At 38.1% G+C, this 25,000-nt stretch overlaps 1 protein-coding gene across 1 annotated transcript in view; it reads right to left on the bottom strand.

The window, feature by feature from the left end:
* LOC122808627 (PILR alpha associated neural protein) overlaps window positions 1–25,000 on the bottom strand; it is a 718,070-nt gene that overhangs the window by 362,001 nt on the left and 331,069 nt on the right. The window lies entirely within an intron of this gene.

Raw genomic sequence — 25,000 nt, 5'->3', positions numbered from 1 at the left:
GACACATATAGTGGCCCTTAAAGTAAGGCAGTAAGGCAGTAGATACTTCAGATCATATTCTTACCAGAAGGTGTCAGCAGAGTTGGAAGTAGATACAAAGTACTGATGGAATGTGCAAGAACATATATATATATATATATATATATATATATATATATATATATATATATATATATATATATATATATATATCTGCATATATTACATATTACATAATGAAGAATTAGTTCTAATCCCAAGAAGCACACACATACACTCCCATGAGTTTACTATTATGTATGAATTACTGCTCGGTCTGAGAAGATTTCTACAGAAGTGTTAGCCTATACAAAAATAAATACTTCAATAGGAGCATTATAGTTACTGACTGCAATACAGGAGAAGGAAACATGCCTCACATGGCTAGTATAAAATAAAATAAACTTGTAACATTCAGTACTTCAGTAAAACATCAAAATTAGTCTTTAAAAATGTTAATAGAGGGGTGTTATTTAGTTGCTATTGTTAAGAAACGGATATGTTCTTTATTCATTTTTTCTGTTCTCAGGTTTTCAGAGGTTTCTCTCATCAGAAAACAAATTGAAGAATAGTAGATTCAGAAGGCGGGAGAAAATTTAAAAGTTGAAAGAAACAAATCCTGAAGATGAAGAAAGGTCTCCATCCTGACTATAAACATAATTAAATCCTGTAGTTCAAAAAAAAAAAAAAAAAACATTGAGGTGAATTGTTGGCATTTTATGAATCTTTGATAAAGATTTGTGATTAGACAATCTGTCGAACAGTGCCTAGAACACATCAAGAAGTGTTGTTGAGCCTGGCAGGTCTGACATCACTGTCAGCTCCACAGTGATGAAAGGGTCGTTAATGCATTATAGAGGACTGACCAAATATTTTACTGATCTGAAGGTTTTAAAATTGTATTGAAAATTTCTTATTTTTCTTATTTTATATTAACTATAAACTAAGTATCATAAGCTACCATTACAAAAATATATCTGTAAGCATTTTAAGCAAAACAATACATTTGTGTACACCTGTAAAGTGATGTATGACTACATAAGCCCAAAGAAGGAGAGAGAAGAGGTCTTCCCTAACTTCAACAAATGGAGTGTTGGCAGATCTGATACAAATCAAAATGTTCAACTTTTACTTTTGCATGTAGGTAGTTAAGAATAATAATACAATGTGTTAAACACTTTTACCAAAGGACAGCACATTCTACAAGACTTTCACTTTTTTCACAACTTGCCAGTTTGATTGATCCACAACTCATAACACAATCTCACACATGAAATCTCAAACAATGATTAATGTGGTTATATGCAATAAACAGGATAGAAATAATAGTCTTACAACATAAATCATACATATTAACTTTAAAAAGCAAAAACCTAAGATAGCCTAATTCCTTTTTAAGAATCTATAGTTCAACAACAGATAAAACATTATCCAAACATTGTTCGAATCCATATTGATAGAAAATTGCTTAATCAGGCAACCAATGATTTCTATGCCCCAGTCAGCAGTGGGATGCTTCCAACAGTTAAACATAACAAAGATAATTTCTACAGGTATTCGCCTTATAGCCTTATATACTGTACTGTCAAAGGCTTAAACTTGCCTCTCTGAACTGCAAGTAACCAGACTGCACAATCTCTTTCATCAGGAATACAACACTGGACACAATCTATCTGATGAGTGCTGGCAACTATTCATACATTTCAAAAACATAAATGAAGTAGTTGGCATAAGGCAGGAACAAAATTTATTTCTAATAATTTTATCCCAGTGCTCTTACTAAGTAGGTGACCCAATCCAGCCCTCCCATGGAGCTTGTAGCTCATTAAATGCCATCAACCTTGATCACTGATAAAACCTATAAATGAACCCCATTGATCTATTTGAATTGCCTAAACAATCCATTCCATCCAGTGGCATCTTCTTTTTATGAACCCCATTGATCTATTCAAATTGCCTAAACAATCCAGTCCATCCAATGGCATCTTCTTTTCATGAACCCCATTGATCTATTCGACTTGCCTAAATGAACCCCATTGATCTATTTGAATTGCCTAAACAATCCAGTCCATCCAATGGCATCTTCTTTTCATGAACCCCATTGATCTATTCGACTTGCCTAAATGAACCCCATTGATCTATTCGAATTGCCTAAAAATCCAGTCCATCCAATGCCATCTTCTTTTCATGAACCCCATTGATCTATTCAAATTGCCTAAACAATCCAATCCATCCAATGGCATCTTCTTTTCATGAACCCCACTGATATATTCAAATTGCCTAAACAATCCAGTCCATCCAATGGCATCTTCTTTTCATGAACCCCATTGATCTATTCAACATGCCTAAATGAACCCCATTGATCTATTCGAATTGCCTAAACAATCCAGTCCATCCAATGGCATCTTCTTTTCATGAACCCCATTGATCTATTCGACTTGCCTAAATGAAACCCATTGATCTATTCAAATTGCCTAAAAATCCAGTCCATCCAATGGCATCTTCTTTTCATGAACCCCATTGATCTATTCGACTTGCCTAAATGAACCCCATTGATCTATTTGAATTGCCTAAACAATCCAGGCCATCCAATGGCATCCTATTTTCATATTTATTAGCTTCATCTGCCCCCTTATTATTCCAAGACTTACTTGTCAGAGAGGAGAGTTGCAAATATTGCCATCAAAGTGAAAATCTGGATTCAATAAGTGTGTGGAAATGCCTTATTCTGAACAGAGACTTTCACTTTTTCATGTGATAAAACTATTTAATAAGGCCAGACTCATTAATGCTTACAGTAATTGTACATGATCTGTATTCAGGAACATCCCTATCATATTTTTGTGCTTTCTAGTCACTCAGAAAGATTACACTAAGTGTAAATGTAATCTACACTTTGTGGTAAGTTCTATGAATCCCCCATGATATTTAAGTATGCAAGAAAATCAACAAGAAAACTAAAATTAGGAGTAAGTTGTGTGAGTTATGTTTGTGTTGTCTATTCACTCATGGTGTACACTTAGTGTAGGTGTTGTCTAATCCCAGGGATACTTTTAAAATATGAATAGGGAAACAGTATGCTACATATTTTAAAGGTTTTGTAAGAAATATATTAGACTACAGCATGTGAAATTTCACTCAGATGTATATAATCATCAAACCTGCATGTTTTGACCTCTTAAGTTTTATGATTCTGAGCTTTTTCATCTTCAGAGTTTCTCATGATAACAATTATGCAGATAGGTGTAATTAGCCAAGTGTGTTTTACAACATATGTGAAAAAAAGTACAATGTATGACTATACTGGACTTGAGTAAATGTGGATGATTGAGTCTGAGTGATATGAGTCTTGAAACCCCATGTTTTTATGAGAAATTACTTTGTGATTGACTGAAAGTAATTTAGAGAGCATTTCTGTGGAAGTGGAATGCCCATTATTATTATTATGGAAAACATATTTGAGTTGATTTACACTTCGTGCCACATATACTTTCATGACTGAATTATATGAAATTAACTAATCACCAGTAATGGCACACAATGACCCAGTATTGCTACTGACTCCCTTATAATGTACCTCATTTCTTTGCAGAAATAAATATTTCCCATTCCTACTAAAACAGCCCACAGTGACGTATGGAATGTTCTAGCATTTCTCCCCACAGCTTAGACATAAATAACAACAATAGACAAAAATGTCTTCACATGGCTTTGGAAAATGTTAAGAAAAGTGTAAGACGGTGTTCCCTCTATAACTCATTGGGATTAAACTTGATTATGCCCCAGATGACAGGAGTTTGAGACTCAGTCTAGGAACTCGAAGAGTTGGCTATGGAGGGAGAGAGGGGAATGGCATGATGCCAACCTATCCTTCCTGGTGATGGAGTCAGTGAAACTCTTGCTACAGTGTACTCTGGTTTAAGGCCCAGACTAGAGCATGAACCTGCCAAGGAGTGCCAGCAGTACAGGTATTCAGACATATGTATCCCATTTAAACTCAGCATAGCAAGGCATTGCTGTAGACAAACAGGGCTCATCAGGACCAAAAACATTGCAATGCATTAAGGATGGCTCACTTGCCTGCTTCTGTCTCTTACCCACATTGCTGGCCTTAAACAAATGAAAGCATTATTGGTATGTTTATATCACACCCTTAAAATTATAGGGGTGTCTGTTAACCCACCCTGAATGAGAGTCCCTTTTGTGTATGGGGGTGAGCTATCAGTATTAATGCCTATGTAAAACCATAGTGAAAAACAGACCCCTTTTCCAGTGAGAAATTACCCTTTTCCATGTTTTAAAGTGCTATAACATGTATCTGGGGTTCCTGATAACATCTCTCTGCATACATTGTGGACTTGCTCTCCCTTAATCTTAGCACAGATGCTAAACTGTAATGAAAGGTCAGTGAAGAATAAGTAAAGAAGTATTTTCATACAATTTAAATCTTATTTTTTATTTCATTTATTTATTAACTGTATCCACCCACTTTTTGTGGGTCACCCAAAAGTCCTGTGTGACCCATGGAAAGTGGGTCACCCAGAAACACTGTGCTGTGTGTTTAAGTGATATGATCACAGTCATATGGTGAGCAAATAGAGGCTGATGGACTCAAACTCTGGACTAGAGAAAGTAACTCATTAAGAGTGTATTGCCCTAATCATCTGTTCTAATGCCCTGACTTGTTGCTGAATTGCGACCCAGTCTTTACTGTAGACACCTGTTTTTTTGGTAGCATTGGTGGCCACTTTCCTTGTGTCATGTCTACTATTATTCATTGCTGACAGCCAAACAAGAGTGAGGGTAGGTTGCAGTGCTTTAATTCCTTCAATTGTACTAGGCCTCAAGTATTTATTTATTTATTATTTATTCCTGTTTGATGACTGGGGAGGTCCACTGGGCTCGGACAGCCCATTTTCAGTGGAGGCCCGGGGAGAAAAGCTCCAACAATACATAGTTACATGAATAATTTGAGTATTTTTGTGGATGTAAGATCAAGCTATGGGTGCTACATAGCTACCATCTACCTGGCAGTAGAAGTCTAAGGCTGTTTTTTCAGGAGTTTGTATCCTCATCAACATTATCATCATCCACCCCTTTTCTACATGGAGTTGGGGTGTTATGTCCACTGTCACCATCTCACTCAAGTCAAGTACCACCTTCTTTGACAGTCATGCCTCACTGACACCAGTCTTCTCTCACACAATCCATCCATCTCTTTGCTGGACACCCTCATTTCTTCATGCCTTCCTACTGTCTGTCCCAAATCTTCTTCACCAGATTGTCTTCAGCTTTCCTGAATCACAGTAATTTGTTGTCTTTGATCTTTATGCAATTCAAGCTACTCAGACATCTGCTTTGATGCCATCATTTCTTCATCTGTCCCACAGTGTACATCCTACCACCCATCTCAATCACGTTGTCTCCATCACCTCTAGCTTCCTCAACTGCTCTGCCTTTTCTGCCCAGGTTTATGTACCATACAGTAGTACTGATCGCATCACTGGTTTGTACACCTTACATTTCCTTTCTTTGGCATTCTTCTGTTAATCACTACCCCTGACACTCTGTGTGTGTGTGTGTGTATATATATATATATATATATATATATATATATACGCACACACACACACACACACAACCTGATTTCATAAGCAATATGATCTCTATGGTGCACTTCAGTCTGGTTTTTAGGTTAGGCATTGTTCATAGGTGTTTGCTAGGCTAACGACCAGAAGGGCCTTTTTAAGCCTAGCCATGCATCCTGTTGTACTGGGAATGACTCTCACTAGAGTCTTTACTGTCCTACTTGTGGCATTAGATCAAAGGTTTTACTTAGTCTTGGCCCTCGTGAATCTAATAGCAGCTTCTGACATAGTCAGTCATGAAATGCTGTTGACATGGTTAAAAAAACACGGTTGTTTCTCTGGAGTTGTTCTGCACTGGTTTGCTCCTAACTCCCTAGTCACTCACAGAGGGCTGTATTTTGGACTTAATTGTTCCTCACCTTTAATAGGGGGATGTTTTGGGGTGTTAATTGTTCCTCAAGTTTCACAGGGTGCTGTTTTGGATGTTAATTTCTCCTCACTTTAACATCTGAGCATTGCAGTGTCCCAGGCATCTATCTTTGGTCATTTTCTTTTCAGTCTGCATCTATTTCCCCTGGATTGTCTCATGAGGAAGATATGTCTGCACTACCACTGTCATACTGATGACACTCAGCTCTGCATCTTCTCATGTGGCTGTTCTGAATACCTTAGCAAACAGTCTTCGCAGTTTCCATCAGTGGATGCTTAGTAACTGGCTCAAACTCATTATGACGTAAATGGTTACCAAGGCTGTATATGCATTTCTCAGTGACTCAAATCTCCCACCCTGACAGCCTAGTTTATTTGTGGGCGATAGGCTGGATTTCATGTCTACAATGAGCAGCCTAGGGGTCATCTATGATGACACACACACTTAAGGATCAGATGATAACTGTTATTAATTCCTCATACTTTCTGCAAAGAAATATTACCTGGATCAGCAACCCTAACCTGACTGATAACCTGGCTGTAGTTGTGCGAGATGCCATTTTCTCATTCATTGACTATTTCAACTTCCTGCACCCTTGGACTTCCTAAGTCTGAACCTGATTGATTGTCCTTATTACAGAACTCTTCCTAGTCAGTAACCGGTACCTCACACTGTTAACCTAAAAAAGGCTACTAGCTTAGTGGGACTAATCGGGTCAACAAAGAATAAATAACATAGTACGTTGGTTATATTGAACTTTCATTGGTCGCCTGTTATGCTGCATATCTTCCATAAAGTTCTAGGTTAGACTGTCTTGCCTTAAATGGCATGCCCCCCCCTACCTGAAGAGTTACTTCTGCCCCACTTTTCTATTCATGTCCACCCAAAGGTTACTGGTAGTTTTGATGGTGTGGACTGAATCCTCTGTTATTCATTGTTTTGCTTACAATTTTGGAGCCCAACACTCATTTCTTCCAGCTAGCATTTTAGTTGTATTTCTCTTTTATTGCCTTGTTTGTCTTTTCGACTTTTTCCTGTTAAGGAGTCGCCACAGTGGAACTCCGGTCCGCTAATGATTGGCAGTAGATTTTTATGGTGCTGAGTTGCCAGCCCGACACCTGACCTTCAGTGAAGGCATGCCCATTCACGCATGTCTTTCAGAGGCAATGTGCTTAATTGACATGAATTTGTGTTTTTAGTATGCTTTTATTTATATTGTTATGATTCCATTTTAATATTCTTTTTTGTATTGCTGCTTGATATTAAGCAGTTAAATAAACCTGAATTTGAGATGCTCCCCAGTAAATGATATTGGCAGCAGTGGTCAGACAAAGAAGGACAATCAGTGAAGCAAAGGGGAACAAAAATTACTAGATAATATGTTTAGAAAGCTCAAAAAAGAATACAAAAAGGGTAAAAAAGCTAAGATTTATTCTGATGCAACAGAAAACGCATATAGAAACAGTTTAACTTCCACATTAAAATCAGCAGCCAGGTTGTCAATATTGTTGCTTTGTTTCTGTCTTACAATTCTCTTGGACTCCTCTGTCTGGCACACTGACCTCTACTCATCCATCTATGATGAACCATTTTTTTTTCTTTCCAAGGGGATTTCATGAAAACTAGTGTTTGAGTATGGGCACACTCAGTTACAAAGGCTGCTTCCCAATTTACTACATCCAGTCACCCCTATGTAATACTGTTGTCAACTTATGTATACAGTAGCTCTTATAGTAAGTAAAATTATTTTAAAATCTGTTTACATCTCGTGTATTCCTAATGAAAGTGTAGTAACTAATCTGAAAAAAATAAATAAAACTAAATCTCTATTGCCCAAGCTTACAAAAATATTCTAGATGACAATACATAAGTAAATAAAACACAACCATAACATTTGTGGCATAACTATACAGCAGCAATCTGGTTTTACAGTGGGTTAAAATACCACGGCCTGCAGTAGAATCTATCTACCACAACTTGTATGCTGAGTAATTCAATGGTGCCCTAGTCATAGACTCAAGGTTCAAGGAAAGCTTTAGATTCAGTGCACTCTTATACGTAGAGGAAAAAAAAAACAGACATAACTGACTTTCATTGCCAAATGACTGCTTTACAATCCAGATAAATGAACAGACATTTTTTTTCAGTGAATATTACAACCCCCCCCCCCCCCCCCCCAGTGTGAAAGACCATGCAGAATTCCTCTATGGCCCTGTCCTGGTGATATTAATATGTTCCATATGTATATACATCTACTCCCATGGGATCTTTCTGGTTTGAAAATAACTGTTTATACTGACATTTTTGTAAAATAAGGGTGCTCAAAATAATCAAAGGTGAGACAAAGCTCAGTTAAGAAATAGACACAACAACGGTTGACTGCAACAAATCTCTTATCCCACGTTCAGAGTCGCAATTAGTGCTTTTTTGTATTTCATTCAGAGTATGTCAGGTCATTTACAACTGGCACATGTCCAGTTCTACTTCCTAACCTACCATTTCCTAAATCCAGTCTGTCAAATGGATAAATATATATATATATGCTGACTAAAACCTCTCCTTTCAACATCCACATAAACTTTCTAAAGGCCAACATGAACAAAACTGTTGGGAGCATGAAGGGGTATGTAAAATGAATCACCCTTTCTCCTGGTAGAAGTGCCTTTACCCAAAATGCAGTTTGATCTCAGCTTGATTACTGCCTTCCCCTTACAGCTTTTTCCTAAACCACTAATGTTAACAAGCTGCAAGTTATACAGAGAAAAATCCTCAGCTTTATATTTATTTGTTTTATTTTATTTGACATTTGTTAACCTGGTTAGTCCAACTGAGCCAGGGGTCCATTTTCAGTGGAGACCCGAGGAGAAAAGCTCCAGAAAGTTTACAATGTTATTCAAGATAGCAGCCTCTACAATGTGTTCAACAGTACAATAACGTAGGATGAGATATATTAGCTACAAATAGCAGCACTACATTGTAAAGAAGAAAGATAAAATACCGTAACTGACAGAAAACAAAATATGTGACTCGCGGTCGAGTGGCGTTCGAAAAGACATGCGTGAATGGGTGTGCCTTCACTAAAGGTTGGGCATCAGGCTGGCAACTCGGCACCATAAAAATCTACTGCCAATCATTAGGACCGGACTTCCAATGTGGCGACCCCTAACCGGGAAAAGCCAAAAAGACAAGCAAACAACCATCAGTAAATCAGTAATGTGACAGTGGAATTACTAAAAAATGCTGGTAGATGCAGGAAGACTAAGGTAAAACTGTATGACAGAGAGAAGAGGAGAAAGAAAAAAGTGATATAACAGAGAAATAAAAGACGAGTAAGAGAGAGATAGTACTCAAGTGGGGGGTTGGCATGGACAGGACCAGGTCTTTAGTAGAGATAGTAGTCATGTGGGGGGTTGGCATGGGCAGGACCAGGTCTTTAGTAGAGATAGTACTCAAGTAGGGGGTTGGCATGGGCAGGACCAGGTCTTTAGTAGAGATAGTAGTCATGTGGGGGGTTGGCATGGGCAGGACCAGGTCTTTACTAAAGATAGTACTCAAGTGGGGGGTTGGCATGGGCAAGACCAGGTCTTTAGTTGAGATAGTAGTCATGTGGGGGGTTGGCATGGGCAGGGCCAGGTCTTTACTAAAGATAGTACTCAAGTGGGGGGTTGGCATGGGCAGGACCAGGTCTTTAGTAAAGATAGTAGTCATGTGGGGGCTTGGCATGGGCAGGACCAGGTCTTCAGTAGATAGTGTTTAAGTTCATGTTTAAACAGTTGCTTTTGGGGATATTGTCATTACATACATTCAGACACTCCTGTAGGCTTGGACTAGCCACCATTTTCCCTAAGAACAAAACTCTTTGTCAACATACACCTCTTCAAGCTGCACTGTTTGAAGTTCTGTACACCTCTTGATAACGTACCACACTTTCCATCCATGACTAGGTTAGCAACATCATCCCAGAACTCACAAGTTGACTTTTACATTCTTAGCTGCGGGCTGTAACAGCAAAGAATTAATATTTGATATTGAGCTTTGATCCCTTCCTTTTGGACTATGATACAGTTCCAACTCACCCGTTGTCTATCCATCTTTCAGAAGCTATTTTTTATCACTTACTGAATGCCATTATTTTACTTACAACAGCAACGCTTTATAAACTCGCATGTTTAAATTCCTTCCTTTTTCACCATATTGAGATTTCAAGTGATTTATGTAACGCACGTTTAACATGTATAATACTTCAGCTAGCTAATATATTAATAATTTGTAATTGCAGACAATTGGCGCAAGGTGTTTAGATTGAGTGCTGTGATACAGAGTTTGATTCTCTTATCCATCTTTTGACTACTGTGTGACCTTGAGCAAATCATTTAACCAGGCAGTGCTCCCAAGTCACCCAAAAAAGGGACTTTGTGTCCAGTGAGCCAACCTGGACAGCAAATTATTAATATTAATCATATAATTAAGACACACATGTATTAAATAAGCTGTTAAAATAATACTTTCTATCGACTTAGAAATACAACACATAAATCCTATCTAAATATAAATAAACCTATGTACAGATACACAGTGTATCAAATCCCTCATGTAAGATGTTATGGTAACCATATACATTACTTTGTTAATATGACGTAGCCCAACTTATTCTGAAGAGACAACATATATTATCACGCTGTAGTGTTCTTATATTTCTGTATAATAATGACAGTTTAGGTCAAAATTTGAAATTAGTAGCTATTTGTTTAAATGTTAGCCTAATAGTTTCTATTTAGATCTTAACCTAATAGTTGCTGTTCAGATTTTAACACAACAGTTTTAACTTAACTTTCATCTGCAATAGCAGGGTTGGAATAATGGTTAAGGTCCTTTCCACCAAGATGCAAAGTACAGGTTTTGATTCTGACCTCTAGTTATTGGCTAAGCTTATAACAGTCTACAGATGAATAGCATGGTATTTATCATTGTTATTGTCCCCAGAAGTGCAGGGAAAAGAAGCGTTATTTTTTTTCCCATGGGCGGCCACGGTGGTGCAGCGGTTAGCGTTGTTGCCTCACAGCAAGAGGTTCTCTGGTTCAATTCTCGGCTGGGGTGCCTTCTGTGTGGAGTCTGCATGTCCTCCCTGTGGTCGCGTGGGTTTCCTCCGCGTGATCTGGTTTCCTCCCAAAGACATGCAGTAGGTGGATTGGACACTCTAAATTAGCCCTAGGTGTGAGTGTGTGCATGTGGGTGCCTACTGTGGAAGGTTGGGCACTGGGCTGGCAACTCGACACCATAAAAAACTCCACTGCCAATCATAAGCGGACATATGATTCACTGTGGTGACCCCTAACCGGGAAAAGACGAGGAAGTCATTGTTTTCCATGCAACAGCTCCTATACCATAGAAATGGTAATTGGTCTTTACTTATACACATGTGTAGGTGAAGCAGTAAATAGAACTAAATGATTAGCCACCTGAAATTTATCCGATCAAGATTCTTCAGCAGATAATTGAATGTTTGACAAAAATTCTGCTAACACATTACAGACATAAAACATGTACTGACAATTGGTATTGGTCTCCATATTACAGATTCAACAACGATTATTATCACTGTTACTTATTTCTCATTTTTTGTGAAGAGTAAGAAACACAGTTTCATTCTCTCAGTTTTTCAGCTTCATCAGATACCCTCATTAGCCGCCATCACAACTGTCTTGTCTTTAGTCAGATTTATCCCATGTGCCTTCAGTTTTGCTTTCCAGACTGTGGCCATCGTTTGCTGAACATTCTGTCCAGTCTGTTTACACAGCTACATTGTCTGAATACACCAGCTTGTTTGATCTGTCCTCTCTGACTCCTGTTTGTTAATGTACTCCATTATCAATACAAACAGCAGTGGGCTCAGATCTGAGCCTGATGAGCACCCACTCTAACTAAGAACCTGCCTGTGAGTCTGAACACTTATGTTATTGGGTCATTGCACATAGCCTGCACTAATTCTACCAATGTTTCCTGGACTTCAAGCCATCACAGGACTGCCAAAAATAAGATTTCTGGACCTTGTCTTATACTTTCTCAAAGTCTATGAATGCCCATTTGACTTTTTCCTCATCTAAAGCTTTTTCTCCAAAATGTAACTGTAAACACTGGGTCAGTTGTACTGCATCCTGATCCGAATCTGAACTGTTCATTTCTCATTTTGCTTTCTACTACTCTGCATTTTCAATTATCAATTACCTTCTCCAGCACTTTTATGCATTGTGACAGGAGTCTGATATCTTTGTACCTCCAACAGTTATGAATGTCCCCTTTGCTCTTGAATGTTGATACTAGAATGTGTAATCCTCTTCATCTGCAATACATCTTTCTCTTCATATTACTATGAGTCCCCTCAGGGGCCATTTTTTCACTAACTTCCCCCAAATCTTGCTCATGTCTGCCATGGATTCATTTCAGCCTGCTGCTTTCCATGACTTTATTCTCCTTAGTTTTTTTGCACATTTTCAGGAATGGATTTTTTTTCCAGTTCCATCATGGGGTGGTCATGGGGGCAGTACAGCTTCACTGGTTTCTTCATTCAGACACTGCGCAAAGAAGTCCTTCCATCTGCCGTTGATGTCCTTCAGAATGGTGAGCAGATTGTTGCTGCTGGCATCTCTTATGAACCGAATCTGATGACCATCTTGTTTATATTTATGCCTTTGTCTTGCAGCCTGATAGAGTTCCTTTGGTCAATTTGATAAGACACTTTCCGGAAGCTGATAAAGTTTCTCTGCTTCCTGGTTCTTTGCCATTTGACAGCTCTCTTACTTGTTGGCCAACTTACATTCCTTCTTAGCCCTGTCCATCTTTTCTATCTCGCACTTCTTCCTTCATTCCTTCTTTTTTTTTGATGACTTCCTGGACTTCTGCATTCCATCCCTAGCTTTCTTTATGTACCTTATTTCCATACCTGGCTGAGCTGCGTATCTTCTCTATTGTCTTCTTGTTTACTGTTTTGGACCAATGGCATTCTTCTTTGGCTCCATCTACTTCCTCTTTTCCTGAGATACTAGAGCCTTGAGTTTCTTCTCGAAGTTCTGTGATTTCACTCCAGTCTATGTCCATGCCTTAAGCCTAATCTTTGTTAACCTTAGTGCCTTCTATGGTGACTGCTTGCAGCTGACTGTGGCCACCAATGGTTTATGCTGGAGGTTGACGGTTCACTGAGGATGAATTTGCAATTTCTGATTTTACCCTGTGTCCTTTCCTTACTAGCAGGAAGACTTCCTGAGTTGCATAGTAACCACTCATTTATGTGATATTACAACTGTATGTCCTGACAAACCATGTGTCCACCTCCATCAAGCCATTTGCCAGTCTGAAGTCTAGAATGGTATATACATTTTTCAGTTCTGTTACCTTGCCAGTGTGGATCTAGGCAGCACCCATGTCCATTTCTCTCTTCCTAATACGAGTATTCAGATCTCCCATTACCAGCACCGACTCACTTCTTCCCCTCTTTATCTAGGGGGCCCTGCAGCTATTGTCTGTATTCACTCTTATAATCACCATCATAATCCCTGCTATTTAGCATACTGCCCTGGTTTACACTGGAGTCCAATCACCATGAGCCTATCACTACTCCTGATGGTATCCCTCACGGTCTTCAGAAGAATTGCTCTCACCACAATTCCCACAACATTTTAGTCTGATCTACCCCCTCCATAGCAGACTCTGGATGCCCAGCCAAGTGACTTTGATGCAATGGTCTTTCTGCTTGTCTCCTGGTTGCACAGTGCCCATTCACCTTGTCTCCAGGATGCAGACTGCCTTTTTACCTTGTCTCCAGGATGCACAGTGCCCTTTTACCTTGTCTCCAGGATGCAGAGTAACCTTTCACCTTGTCTCCTGGATGCAGAGTGCCCTTTCACTTTGTCTCCTGGATGCAATGTGCCCTTTCACATTGTCTCCTGGATGCACAGTGTACATTCACCTTGTCTCCAGGATGCAGATTGACCATTCACCTTGTCTCCTGGATGCACAGTGCCCTTTCACCTTGTCTCCTGGATGCAGAGTGACCTTTCACCTTGTCTCCTGGATGCAGAGTGCCCTTTCACCTTGTCTCCTGGATGCAGAGTGACCTTTCACCTTGTCTCCAGGATGCAGTGACCTTTCACCTTGACTCCTGGATGAGAGTGCCCTTTCACCTTGTCTCCTGGATGCACAGTGCCCTTTCACATTGTCTCCTGGATGCACAGTGTACATTCACCTTGTCTCCAGGATGCAGATTGACCTTTCACCTTGTCTCCTGGATGCACAGTGCCCTTTCACCTTATCTCCTGGATGCAGAGTTACCTTTCACCATATCTCCTGGATGCAGAGTGCCCTTTCACCTTGTCTCCTGGATGTAGAGTGCCCTTTCACCTTGTCTCCTGGATGCACAGTGCCCTTTCACCTTGTCTCCTGGATGCTGAGTGACCTTTTACCTTGTCTCCTGGATGCAGAGTCCCCTTTCACCTTGTCTCCTGGATGCAGAGGGCCCTTTCACCTTGTCTCCAGGATGCAGAGTGCCTTTCACCTTGTCTCCAGGATGCACAGTGCCCTTTCACCTTGTCTCCAGGATGCAGAGTGACCTTTTACCTTGTCTCCTGCATGCAGAGTGTCCTTTCACCTTGTCTACAGGATGCAGAGTGCCTTTCACCTTGTCTCCAGGATGCACAGTGCCCTTTCACCTTGTCGCCAGGATGCAGAGTGACCTTTCACCTTGTCTCCTGGATGCAGAGTGACCTTTCATCTTGTCTCCTGGATGCACAGTGCCCTTTCACCTTGTCTCCTGGATGCAGAGTGCCCTTTCACCTTGTCTCCTGGATGCAGAGTGCCCTTTCACCTTGTCTCCAGGATGCAGTGACCTTTCACCTTGTCTCCTGGATGCAGAGTGCCCTTTCACCTTGTCTCCAGGATGCAGTGACCTTTCACCTTGTCTCCTGGATGCAGAGTGCCCTTTCACCTTGTCTCCTGGATGCACAGAATGTCCATTCTTCTCATTATTATCATATCTCTTACATCCAAGCTGTAGCAATCTTAGTTTATTTTTAGCAGATTGGTTGGTTTTATGTTAAACTTTTGCCCAATAGGGCTATCCCAGGAATGTTATTGTTAAATTATGTGGTTCTGTTCATGTAATACAGTATGATTGCACCATGTTTTCATTTAAAATTAATGTTACACATATATGTGCTGCTATAAGAATCTTTGTGAGTAAAAAGTAAACATTTTCTGTTTTTTTTTTAATGACTGGAGAGTATTAATGTATACTATGGAAACAACAGAATACAAGACTTGTCTTTGCAGCAATCTGGGCAACTGGACACCAGATGGCCAGTAAGTCATTGACCCAGGACTGCTGGTCCTTATGACAGGCTCACGCTGGCTAATAGTGCCATCTCTGGCATAGATCAGTCTGGGCTGGGTCTTCATCCAATTTAGCACTACCAAAAACCCCTTTAGCCAATTTTTACACTACTGAATGGCTAGCCCTGACACAGCAGATAGTGTGTTTTCCATGTTCTCCTAGCTAAGGATCCTGTGTATCACATGTGATGCCAAAAACTGTTGGCCTATACAAGATTCCCCCTGATAAGCACCATCTAGAGACTTTGTTGCAGTCTAAAGCTCCATTCAGTTTCACGTGCACTCTGTTGGCATACTTCTCAAGTTTATTTGGGAGACCTGGGTCTGAACCAAGTGACTTCCATCCTTCAGGTGGAAACACCCAATATGTTTTTTTTTTTTTACTTTTCTGAGACAGCTGGGAGAAACCCCATGCAGACATGGAAATGATTTGCATAATCCATAAAGACAATAACAGGAGGTCAGTTTCAAACCCTGTACATTGCGTCAGTGATGAAAATGTTTTCAGTATGTAACGTTTGCAGAGACAAGTCTTATAATCTGATGAGCATCTCAGATTATGTTTGATTAGTATATATTAATTACCTGCAGTTATGTAACAAAACAAAACAAAAACAAAACAGAAAATATTCACTATTACTTACAAAAATTCCCATAACAACACACATATGTATAACATTAATTTTGAATGGAACATTGTGCAATCATACTGTGTTTACATGAACAGAACCCCACATTTTTTTTAATAACATTCCCCACACTCACTAATAAAAGGCAAATAAATGTTTTGGTTCAAGTGTCCATGCTACTAAAGACTTTAGTGTAGAACAGAAAAAGCTGACATGCATTATTCAGTACAAATGACAATCTACTTGTCTTTGTAGTTCTGATCTAAGAAGTTTAGTGTCTTATTGATAACCTTGCAAGGACTGATGCTACAACAGGTTTTGCATCTCTGGTATCTCTGGTTGTATTGCTGTTTTCTAAAGACCCATTATAGAATACAACGCCCCATTTGGTATGTACCTCTCAAGACATCTGCAACAACTGGAAAGGCCGCAGAAATACCTCACTAAAAGAATCACAGGCCTAAAGCAGATACCCTATGCTGACCACCTTAAAAAACTCCAGCTATACTCTGTCGCATATCGTCTACTCAGAGGCGATCTCTGCTTAACATACAAGGCCATGTCAAACCCAGAGCTGCTGGACATGCTACACTTAAAGAAATCCCAGTCCCTCAGAGCCACACGCTCCAGTGATCTAAACCTTGTCATCACAATAAACAAAACTTGCTGAAGACATAGGTTCCTGACCCAGAGACTCCGCAGACTCTGGAATAGACTTTCCATACATATCAAGCAGAGCGCTTCTTCAAAAGGAGACTTGATGACTGGATGGGAGATAGGAAATTCACCCCAGGGATCACATCAGTCACCCTGCTAGACAGGGGTCCAGGGAAGTAAATAGTGTGGGAAAAAATAGCCAGGGAATTGTTATGGCTAGGCTTGTATAGGCCCGAGGGCCGATAGCCTAGTACCAACCTATGAACATATGAACCTATGAAATGACCGTATAACCAACTTTTTCTATTACCTTGTACCTTATTTTATTTGATCGTAAACCCTAGGCTGAGCCTACAAATAGTTCACTGGGATCAGTGCTCTACTCTGGACATCAAATCTCTAAACAAAGAAATAAATAAATGGAAGAAACGATGAAAACAACTTTTATTCCACATATTTTGTATATGAAACAAACTTTTTACTCTTAAATTATAATTTATCGTCTCTACTCTCAAGTCATAATCCACTCTAAGAAAAGACCACTGGAGCTCCCTGGGTACTATAAACCACAGAAGTAAGTTCCCAAAACTGACCAGCATTTCAAATCTTAATGTTCAGATAATGTATATAATAAATCCTATCCAATTCTCAAGAGACTCATGTATGTCAAGCCTATTTTTTTGTTTTTCATAGGTGATTAGAAGGCTACTGACCCCATGGGGCATTTTTAAGAATCAAACCCTCTATCTTTTGTCTAAGGTAAACACCTTAACCACTACACCAACCTCCCCAACCATTGTTTTGCAGCAATTATTTTATATTTGTTTTTTTAGAAATTATTTGCTAATACTCTTTCCAGGGCTTCTTCTAAAGCCCTCACAATACATGTCCAAGCAGCAGGAAATCAGAATTTAAACTTCTTAATACCTTAATCTAACTATGAAGTTAATTTGTCCTTTTACTTTTCCACACATAAAAAGAAAGGGTGACACATTTTTTTAAAATATACTTTCATCATTTTTATATGCGTACTCCTAGTAGTTATACTTTAATAATAAAGAAATCATCATCTACAGTATCTCGCACAAGTAGTACATTGTTGTTTTTACATTACATTCCTCTATTTCTACTACTGCAAATTCATCGTCTTTATATATGTATATATATATATATATGTATATATATATATATATATATATATATATGGATCTACCTGACTACATCGACAGTTCAGAAGAGCGAAAACGACTTCACCGACGCCAGAAGATCGACAAGTCAGAAGACCGACGGAGGAAAACACCGACGCTGAGAACACTGAGATGGGGAAAGGATGTGTAAGTATGTGGTAGTGACGGACATTAGGGTGCGAGTAAGGTAAGTGTGCGATGTTGAGGGTCTGTAGGGAGAGGGGTGGGATAAGTGAGTTAGGGTTAGCAGGTTAGGTAAGGCGAGTAAGGTAAGTGCATGTTGACGGTCTGTAGGGATAGGGGATAAGTGAGTTAGGGTTAGGGCTGGTAGGTATGGGTGCAGTAGTGATATTTTTGGGTTAGGGCGGTTAAGTGAGTTAGGTTAGGGCGGGTTAGGTGAGTGTGCGATAGTGACGGACCTTAGGGTTAGGGTTTCGTTAGGGTTGTAGATAGTTGTGTATGTAAGGGTTAGTGTTGGTTTGTAAGGATTGTGGTGTGCTTGTGTTGTGTGTCTGGTTTTTGGACAGGGGATTTGTTTTGTTTGTTGATTGTTGTTGTTATGATGTGTCGAGTGTATGAGGTGTCGTTTGTGAACTGTCAATTATGTGGTGTCGGTGAAGTCGTTTTGCCTTCTGAACTGTCGATGTAGTCAGGTAGATACATATATATATATATATATATATATATATATATATATATAAATCTTATGTAGTGGAAACAAACTTCATTACGAAGAGCATCATTTATGTGCAATCAATGCACAAAGCAAGTTCTTTACCTTGAAAGAAAAAAAAAACAAGTGTCAGGCCACACTGAGATTGATATGTAATCAACAGTAATTCAGCAGCACTCACAGCTGAAAGAAAAGGATACATTTTACCAAGATTCATCTGTTTTTATCAGCTAGATATCATTTATAACATCACATACAGCAACAGCTTTACTCAAGGATGTATACACAAACAGAATAAATCAATATATTCAGCCTGTTTTTTCTGACTTTCACACTAACACTATACTGTCATTCCCACACACATTTATATATTTAAATATCTATATTCACAGTGAAGTTTGAAGAATTAAATCCAATGCAACTTTACTTCAGTTTTCTTTTTCATTTCTGAAGTCATGGCCATTCCGACTCCAGAACTAAACAAACTGGCTAATACATCCACGGTCAATGAATCTCCATTAAGATGGAATGTCTCTTGAGCTACAAAAACAGCCCTGAAGTGTAAAATTTACACTTTAACATGAAATGAATGTGCTCCTCTGCTCTGCCTAGTGCAAACTCAGCGATATCAAAAATTACAATTTTACAGCATTTTCCTTTTCCAGAGTTAAAGACAATTAAAGTAAATCAAAAATGACATTAAAATATGTAGCTAAGCACTTTAAAGGCATCCAGCCCTTCACTGATGTTATTGGAGCATACTGTTAACTGGAATATAATGCTATTTTATATAAAGTATTTACTTTCAAAGAAAAAGTTGTGAGACACTACAGAAATACTTTTTCCTTTTTATCAGACATTGCATCCATCATTCCCAGTTAATAAAGAACAATCAATTAACCTAGTATTGTATTAGCAACTCACATAGAAAGGAAAACATCAAATTTTGCCAGGGTATTGAACCCAGGGTTCTTCATTGTCATTGGGGTTATCACTGCTACTGGTCTAACAAGGAATCTCTGGACAAACAGCTGCCTAATTTCCTTGAAGAACAGTTCTTTCCCCTTTCAAGTAGGACACCACAATTATGGGAAATTTTGGACATGCATATAATGCAGAGCAATTAATTAACTTATTATAGTATTAGCTTCTGACTGAGAAAGGAAAACATAGACCCTTGTCTGGGAATTAAACCCAGACCATCCTCCCACATTCTGGGCAGTTGTCACTGTGATTGGGTCCACAAGAACTCTCTGAAACGTTAGGGTCTTGATTTATGCCATGGTGATTTTCCAGTAGAGAGGAGAAAAAAACACTAATACAATACTAGGAAAACTGGATATTCTGCATTTTATGCTTTTTTGTTTAAAAAAAAATCACCATTATGGTTGATTCATAATTTAAATGACGAGCAACTCTCTAGTGGGAAAGCAGGTACCTAACTGCTTAAAGACACCTTGTTGATCCAGTGGCCATGACACCTGCCCAAAATGCAGGAGGTACTGGGTTCACTTTCCAGACAAGGGTCAGTGTTTTTGTTTTCCAGTAATGGGAGACACAGACAGTTTAACTGTTTTAGTTATATTAAGCCTTGCTCCTCCTCCCCTGCCCACTTTGGTGCAACAATATTTTTCCAGCTGTCCTTTCCACATGTCCCTTTTAATATGAATATTTCCAGTCAATATCATCACAATGAGTGACTATATTATGTATTTTTAAACATTATACAGTTTACTCAGTTGTGTTAATCCTTGTTTCATTATGCAGAAATAAAAGTATGGCGAGTTAAAGAATATGAACTTTCAGATTATCCTATTTGAAAGGTTTTATCAAAGGCCAGCAGATTTTTCTTTTTTTTCTATTGTTTTTATAAAAAAGGTCATTTTAATTCTGATGTTGTTGTTTCCCATTTTAACAAGAGTATTATACCAGGCACTTAATCGAATTAACTTCTTGTTAAGATGTGAAATATATTTTACAATCTTATGTCTTGGATGAGCTCTTGGTTTTGTAGAGAGCTTCAAAATCAATGCTGTAATCTCTCTAAACAAAAACAAAGACCTTCTTGTAGGTTTAATATTTTTGGAAGCCATCTACTTAAGTTAAATGTACCTTTCTGTTGCCCTCCATTGTTTTTTGGTACTCCATGTATTCTCAGATTGTTACTCTTTTCCGTGTTTTCTAAATCTTTCAGTTTAACAGCCATGTAATGTTATTTTTAGGAAGAATTCAATGTATATCATCTCCTGTTTCAGTCTGCCATGCACATCTAATAAAGACTCATTATAGCTTTTATTTGAACTCCATTTTGCATATCATAGTTTTATGAAGTTTTAAGAAGTTCAATTTATTTGTTATAGTTCTGTTCACAAAATCCATTTTCCTGTGGAAATGATCCATTTTGAATGTTGCTTTCCTTCTGGAAATCACTACTTGCTGTAAATCTTTCTCTTATTTTTGAAATGATATATAGGTACTCATTTCTTATGTTGATCCACTCTAGCTAGTTGTATGAAAGAGAAAAAAAATAATCCCTGAGCCACAATTCTGACAATAAGATCAGTGAAAGAATGTCCTTAGAATAATTTAATTCTTGTTTTATTCTATAAGCATGGAACTTTCTTCTCAGATTTTATAAACATCTGCAAAGCATCTAAAGAAAGATGCTTCTTGGGGGCCATCTTGAATCCCTCCTATGTTTGAATTATTTCTGTTTTGAAAGTGTACTGACTGTACCTTACAACTATGAATAATTTCTAGTATTAATCAGTGGACTTAATCAATATAATTAATTAAGGTATTACTCTAATTCAGGCTGAATCCAACAAATGCATTTGGTTCATACCTCTCAACCTCTTAGTGCAAGAAATCTGGACAAAGCCTGACAAAATGGGGGGACAAAGGCCCAAAAATTGGGACATATTTTAAATATTGTTCTTATAAACTTAGAAAGTTGCTAGAGCAACAGGGTTTGTTTTAACCTACATTTTCTGAGGAATTTGAAGTCTGAAACCGAAGTGCATGGCATTATTTAGTGACTTCAATCCTCAGATCATCCCAGTGATTTGCCAGAAAACCGCAAATTTTATGAGGATGAGACCGAAAGTATGAGCCAAAAATCTAGACATTCTGTGAAAATCTGTACAGTTGAGACATGATTTGGTTGTTTGAACTGCTTTTGTATGTTAGTTGTGGCTCTTGTCTCTGCTTATTCCTGTGTTATACTTGTATAAATAACTACACCAGATGGGTCCACATTTGCATTTGTCTATCAGCCAGTATTTCTGGTTATGGATGAAAAGGTTTAGTTTTAGATCATCCACCCACCAAGTTAAAAGGCGAGGTAAATAAAAGCGAATGACAGATTGTTCTCATTTGAAAGTTTCAGGTAACCTATTAAACATATGCATATGCAATACTGAAAAAAGAAATGACTGCAGAGCAGATGTACATGAAGCAAACAACACCTGTCACCACAAAACTGTTTTAATAGGCTCCTGTGCAAATAGTAACATGTTGAAAAATCTTGAATAAACTAACTTAAAACTTTGGGGATTTTTTTATAAATATGAAAATAAGAAACATATAAAGCTACACAGAAATATTTTTGTCACTGTAAACACAGCATTCAGTACCATAAATATCCACCTTTAAATATATACACATTATCCTTTAAGAATAATTTGTTCAAAACTGTAATTATCTCTCTGACTGCTCACCTCTTTATATTTTGATTTCTAGCTGGTCCCAGTGCATACTGAGATTTCTCTTTTTAAAGGAGACTGTCACTTGGGGATATTATAGATTGTAACATCAGAAACATACATCACCATTAAAACAGACTCTAAAGCAGTAATCAGATTAACTACAACTCAAGACATATGTCACAAAATTTAGAGTATACAATTACACCATAAAGAAGGATAAAGGAAGACAAACAATCATTGGGGAGGAAAACAAACATGAATCAAAAAATGTAATAGTAGTAGAAAGAATCAGAGCATTAGAAAATGCACAAAATATCAAAAAGTGTGCACTGCAGTCAGCCCTGAGAATGCAATTGGCATTTGCCAATCATGAAAAACTATACCTATAGTTTTAGGGTCTATATTAGAACACCGAACTTTAAAAATTTCGAGTGTTCTAATATCGACCCATTTTCAAAGAAACAGAAAAACACATTTTTTCCAAGGGAATGAATTTGGTTGTCCGTTTCTGTTGCTTCGGTATTTTCAGCAATGTGGTGGAAAGTTATGGGTCGGGTTCAGGTAAGTGTGCGATTGTGTGGACATGAAGGTTAGGGCGGGGTAGGTGAGTTAGGGTTAGGGAACAGGTGAGATGACTGTGTGATAGTGATGGACCTTAGGGTTAGGGTTTGGGTTAAGGTAAGTGGATAGTTAGTGGTGTATGTATAGTTTATTGTAGGGTTAGGTGTAAGAGTTTAAGTGTATGTGTGTGGATTGCTGTTTGTTTGGTGTGTTTTGTGTATGTGTTTTGAAACAGCAAATTATTTCCATAGGAAATTTAGCCGGAGCATCAGGGAACTTCCCCTACACTTTTTGAATGTTTTGGGATCTTTAAAATTTGCCTGATCTGATATCAACTCAAACAGATGTAACATTAGTTTAACATGTCATCCGAAGGGTGACACACTCATGACAGCATCACCTCCCCCCCTTATGCAGCACTTAGATGTCAGCAATCAATCTACCTGGTGTGTGAATAGAACCCAGAGAGTTTTGCACAAAAGGCAAGTGTGCTACCTTTTTCACCACTGACACTGGTTAATAAAGATACCAACATTGTTTGATAAGATTGGAGACTGTGAAACTGAGAGACTAGATAACCTTAAGGATGTGAGAATATTGGTGAATGGGAAATTAACGTTTTATGCTGAAACTAGTGATGTCTGCAAACAGATCTTTAAAATACTCAGATTCTTACTATCTTTTTCCTACATTAGAAGTTCTATTGTGGTTTAAAATGTTTGTGTTAGTCTGAAAGTTCAGTGTTCTAATATAGACCCTAGTTTTCTGAATGATAAATGTCTGAACTTTTTCTTTTGTTAAGAAGTGGATTTTGTAAGCTTTAAAGATATAGCTAATCAATTCTACTGGTGCAAAATAAAATAATTGATTATTCACTGATATCCTATAAATCAAATCAAGTTTCAAGTAAGGACATGAGTCCAAAAGCCTATCAATCTAATCAAGTTTTGTAGAAATGGCTTTCTATAATATGTATACAGATTGTGCACAAAATCTCCCATGCACAGTTTTACTTATATTCTTAGATAACTTTCATAATTCTACAACCTTTTCAGAAACTCATTAGCTGTGATCTCAAATATGATGAAAACTGTGTTGTAATTTTAGTGTAGCAGTCTTAAGGTTCCTTTTCATACCCATGGTTTACACCTATACATATAAACAGTTGCTTTATCAACACTTCTAAAATCCCTTCCAACCCAGTTTATTGAATAAAAGACCAACTTATTAACTGTGATTTAACTCTGCGTGTGTGTGTGTGTGTGTGTGTGTGTGTGTGTGTGTGTGTGTGTGTGTGCGCGCACACTATACCTATCATGTTTTTCAGCTCTTTTATGAGAAATATTTAAATTTGTAAGGTGACCACATTACATTACCATATTCTACACTTGATCTCTACAGACTACCACAAACATTTTAAACCACAATAGGACTTCTAATGTAGGAAAAAGATAGTAAGAATTTGAGTATTTTAAAGATCTGTTTGCAGACATCACTAGTTTCAGCATAAAACGTTAATTTCCCATTCACCAATATTCTCACATCCTTAAAGTTATCTAGTCTCTCAGTTTCACAGTCTCCAATCTTATCAAACAATGTTGGTATCTTTATTAACCAGTGTCAGTGGTGAAAAAGGTAGCACACTTGCCTTTTGTGCAAAACTCTCTGGGTTCTATTCACACACAAGGTAGATTGATTGCTGACACCTATGACATGTTAAACTAATGTCACATCTGTTTGAGTTGATATCAGATCAGGCAAATTTTAAAGATCCCACAACATTCAAAAAGTGTAGGGCAAGTTCCCTGATGCCCAGGCTAAATTTCCCCTACTAGTATAAATATCACACAGGTTTTCCTAGAAATGAGGCTGCTAGCCTTGTGGAACTAACCTGGTCATTAAAGGGAAAATAATAAAATAAATGTTACGTAACTCTTTGCAAAATGCATGGTCTTAGTCTTGGTGAGTTTAATATCCAAGTTGATAAGTAAGTTTAGTGATTTCCATAGTTCAAACTTTTCAGTAATTCTTCACAAGCCTAAATCGTAGGAATTACTTTTCCTATCTTGCTATTTTCCACGTAAACAGCGTGGAACAATGAACAACTATGAATCTTAGATTTGGTGCAGATGTTAAACGTAGCTTGGTCATAATGAATCCTGAAGGATA

This window comes from Protopterus annectens, chromosome 8.part0 (genome assembly GCF_019279795.1).
Source record: "Protopterus annectens isolate FY-2018-M chromosome 8.part0, PAN1.0, whole genome shotgun sequence".
NCBI classification, from domain to species: Eukaryota; Metazoa; Chordata; order Ceratodontiformes; family Protopteridae; genus Protopterus; species Protopterus annectens.
The sequence above is the reverse complement of the archived record's forward strand: the minus strand, read 5'-3'. Positions and strand labels throughout refer to the sequence as shown.